Consider the following 4,886-nt stretch of genomic DNA (forward strand, 5'->3'; position numbering starts at 1 on the left):
TTTTTCTGGCCTCTGTGCTTCAGTGGCTGCAACCAAAAAAATTTATATTTTCAGCATTTATATGGCATAATTTTTCTGGCAACTGTGCTTCAGTGGCTGCGACCAAAAAAATTACTATTTTCAGCATTTATATGGCATATTTTTTCTGGCCTCTGTGCTTCAGTGGCTGCGGCCAAAAAAACTGGGCAAACAATGCCTACAAGGTCAACGACGTTGACCTTGTAGGCATTGTTTGCCCAGTTTTTTGGCCGCAGCCACTGAAGCACAGAGGCCAGAAAAAATATGCCATATAAATGCTGAAATAGTAATTTTTTGCCATACGTTGACTCAACGTATATGGCAAAAAATGACTATTTTCAGCATTTATATGGCATATTTTTTCTGGCAACTGTGCTTCAGTGGCTGCGACCAAAAAAATGCATATTTTCTGCATTTATATGGCATAATTTTTCTGGCCTCTGTGCTTCAGTGGCTGCAACCAAAAAATTTATATTTTCAGCATTTATATGGCATAATTATTCTGGCAACTGTGCTTCAGTGGCTGCGACCAAAAAAATGCATATTTTCTGCATTTATATGGCATAATTTTTCTGGCCTCTGTGCTTCAGTGGCTGCAACCAAAAAAATTTATATTTTCAGCATTTATATGGCATAATTTTTCTGGCAACTGTGCTTCAGTGGCTGCGTCCAAAAAAACTGGGCAAACAATGTCTACAAGGTCAACGTATGGCGAAAAATTACTATTTTCAGCATTTATATGGCATATTTTTTCTGGCAACTGTGCTTCAGTGGCTGCGTCCAAAAAAACTGGGCAAACAATGCCTACAAGGTCAACGTATGGCAGTTGTTTAAAGAGAACAGTAGATTACTAGCCAGCAAAGCTACCTAAGCTAAAATGTCCCTCAAATCCCTGCAGACTTCTGTCCCTCCAATACAGAGCAGTATCAAGCAGATTACTAGCCAGCAAGCTTACTATCATCTGTCCCTGAAATCACTAACAGCTCTCCCCCTACACTATCTCTTCCAAGCACACACAGGCAGATTTTTCAGATACATTTTTGCCCTTGATCCCCCTCTGGCATGCCACTGTCCAGGTCGTTGCACCCTTTAAACAACTTAAAATCATTTTTCTGGCCAGAAATGTCTTTTCTAGATGTTAAAGTTCGCCTTCCCATTGAAGTCTATGGGGTTCGCGAACCGTTCGCGAACCGCTCGCATTTTTGCGCAAGTTCGCGAATATGTTCGCGAACTTTTTTTCCGACGTTCGCTACATCCCTAGTGAGAAGTTCCCAGTTTGCTGTGGTTCTCACTGGATGTCCCAGTTCTTCTGTCCCATTAGTGACACCCAGTCTAACTGGTTGGGTTGGGGGAGGTTCCTGGCTGAGCATTGGGGGCAGCTGGGTGCCTGGGGGAGACAATTGGGGGGTGCAGTAGACCAGACTGTTCTGGGGGGGGTTCTGTTGAACCCATTTGTCTCTATGAAGTGTACTATACGTGTATGTACTAAACTGCCCCAGTGTTGTTTCCCATAGCAACTGAGCAGCCATTCGTGTTGCTAAGACTGCCGGGGGCACATGGAGAGCCGGGGGGCAGTGTCGCAAGACTGGGCACAGAAGCTGCAAAGGCAACGGGCAGAGATTAAATGGAAGAGATTAGCGGCATTACACAAAGCAGATTAACAGTGGGGATTAAAGGGTCAATTCATCAAGTACACACTAAAAAAAGCCTCAATGCACAGACTGATACTATGCCCTCTGCTTGTTGTGTGTATATATATAATGTATATATATATATCTCAGTATATATGGACCCAGCAGAAACACAAGAGCCTCCCATGGAAACAAGGGACCATTTATAGCCAATATCTGCCCAGCGTTTGCCTCCAGGGTAGTTAAGGGGATAAATTGGGCTTCTATTCCTTCTGCTTCCCAAGAAAGGTTTCCACAGCCAAGGGCTGGAGTAGGAAAGGGTTTAAAGGGGATTATATTCCCAGGATATGAGCCAATCAGTTATTGTGAGTAAGAAAGGGTTAAACATGGAGACGCCAGGTATCCGTGTGCCGAAAGGGGGGAGGAGTCACTCCCAGGCCCCCTGTGTCCAACCAAAACCCCTCTACTAGAATTGGGTGAAGGCACCATGGGACGGGTCTCCAGCGAGAAGTTCAACCAGACTAAGTCCTGGGCCGAATCCCTTTCCCAGACTCAAGCTGAACTGTATAATTGCCAGTCAGAATGAAGACGTAGTGGTGCCCAGCTCTGAGGCTCAGCGGCTTCCCCATGGTGAAGGATTTCAGCACTTGCCACTATTAGGCCTGACTGACAGTTGAGTATGGGAGGCACTTAGTTCCTTAGATAATCAGGGCTGAGTAGCAGTCACGTGTCAATCATGTTCAGTCCCAAAGCAAACCCTTACCCCATGCCCACTACTATACTGGCACACACTGTATGGAGCAAAGGACACTGTTGCTATGGCAGCTACAGAAAGTTTAATTCAGGGACTTCTTACCCTTTCCTCTATATAGACATACGGCGGCTGTACCAGGGCACTGAGGGGGTACAGTGCTCAGAACATTATCAGCACCAGGAGGAAAGTGGTCCCACATACACACGACAATCGCTTTACACAACTACAAGTTCCAAACAAAACTGTAACAAGTCCAGACTCCTCTCCTGCATGAGAACAAAAACAACCTTCAATACCTGCCCATACATTATACTCTTGGCACAAGCACTCCGACCCCCGACCCCTATCTGCCAAAATAATGGCTCAACTACAACCATACAGTAGAAACAGTCTAAATTAATACCAAACTCATCTTTAGACTTTGTGTGGGGGAGGGGCATTTAGGGAATAGTGATCATAACATGGTCTCCTTTGGGGTGGGACCCTTAATAATACCAGAGTTAGTCAGCTGGTTGAAAAGAGAAAAAGCAGAGATTCTGAACTGGTATTTTTCTACACAAACCAGGAACACGTTAATGAAGTCCCAAATCTAGTAATACAACTAATGATGCATGTTTCACACATGAGCTGGTCTGACATCAGTGGTAGGAAAGCTTTTGGAAAAGATAATAAAGGATAAGATACTTGACTTCACTGCAAATAATAATACTATGTGTTTGTGCTAGCATGGTTTTATGTGAAATAGATCTTCAATGAGGAGGTGAGTAGAGACCTCGATTCTGGGATGGCAGTGGATGTGGTTTACTTAGACTTTGCTAAAGCATTTGATACAGTGTCACACAGAAGGTTAATGGTTAAATGAAGGAATGTTGGCCTGGAACATAGTATTTGTACCTGGATAGAGAACTGGCTAAAAGATAGACTACAAAGAGTGGTGGTAAATGGAACATTTTCTAATTGGACCAGTGTTGTTAGTGGAGTAGCGCAGGGCTCTGTACTATATGTATGTGAGTGTATAGAGGGGTCAGTGTGAGTATGTCTTTGCACTGGACCAGTAGATATTGCTCTGGGCACCTCTCAGCTCATGCCATGGAGAGTCAGCTCTGTGGCCGGCACACATTGCCCCCTCCTTATTAGTCTCCACCCCCATCATTTTCCAGGAATAGCCCCACCCCCCAAATAATGGGAGTCACATTGGCCACTGCCTGCCCTGCACATATTTAAATCAGGAGGTATTTCTGGAATTAGGCAACAGGGATTGGCTGCAATAAAAACTCTAATTAATTCTATTCTTCATTATTAAATATTCATTATACAGATTTCTGCCCCCAGAATAAACTGTCTCTCCCCCCCCCACAATCAACTGTCTCTCCTCCCAGAATTAACTGTCTTTTCCCCCAGAATAGATAGTCTCTCCCTCAGGATGAACTGTCTGTGCCCCCGTAATAAGCTGTCTCTCTCCAAGAATGAATTGTCTCTGCCTGTCCAAAATGAACTGTCTCTCCCCCCAGAATTAACTGTCTTTCCCCCCCGAATAACTAGTCTCTCCCTCAGGATGGACTGTCTCTGTCCCCATAATGAACTGTCTCTTTCCCCTGAATGAATTGTCTCTGATTACAAAATGAATTGTCTCTGCCCCCAGAATAAATTGTCTCTGCCTCAAAAATGAACTGTCTCTCCCACAGAATTAACTGCCCCCCCCAGAATTAACTGTCCCCCTCCAGAATTAACTGTCCCCCCCCAGAATAGTCTAGAATGAAGTGTCCAGAGTTACCCTCTGGTGCTGTTGGGCCTCATTCATGCAGCTCCTCTGCTGTCTCTGCCACCAAACTCTGTGTTCCCCCAGAATGAACGGTCTCTTCCCCCAGAATGAACTGTCTCTGCCACCAAACTCTGTGTTCCCACAGAATGAACGGTCTCTTCCCCCAGAACGAACTGTCTCTGCCACCAAACTGTCTTTTCCACAGAATGAGCTGTCTCTGCCCCCAAAATGAACTGTCTCTTCCCCAGAATAAACTGTCTCTGCCACCAAACTGTCTCTTCCCCCACAATGAACTGTTTCTCCCCCACAATGAACTGTCTCTGCCCCCAGAATGAACTGTCTCTTCCCCCAGAATAAACTGTCTCTGCCACCAAACTGTCTCTTCCCCCAGAATGAACTGTTTCTCCCCCACAATGAACTGTCTCTGCCCCCAGAATGAACTGTTTCTTCCCCCAGAATAAACTGTCTCTCCCCCCACAATCAACTGTCTCTTCCCCAGAAACTGTCTCTGCCACCAAACTCTGTGTTCCCACAGAATGAACGGTCTCTTCCCCCAGAACGAACTGTCTCTGCCACCAAACTGTCTTTTCCACAGAATGAGCTGTCTCTTCTACCACAATGAACTGTCTCTTCCCCAGAATGATTCTGACACGGTGGGAGCCTCGTGCCATAGGAATTCTTCATTGAGACTGGGCTTGGGGCAAATTCCACAAAGAGAAGC

Source organism: Xenopus laevis, chromosome 3S (assembly GCF_017654675.1).
Source record: "Xenopus laevis strain J_2021 chromosome 3S, Xenopus_laevis_v10.1, whole genome shotgun sequence".
NCBI classification, from domain to species: Eukaryota; Metazoa; Chordata; class Amphibia; order Anura; family Pipidae; genus Xenopus; species Xenopus laevis.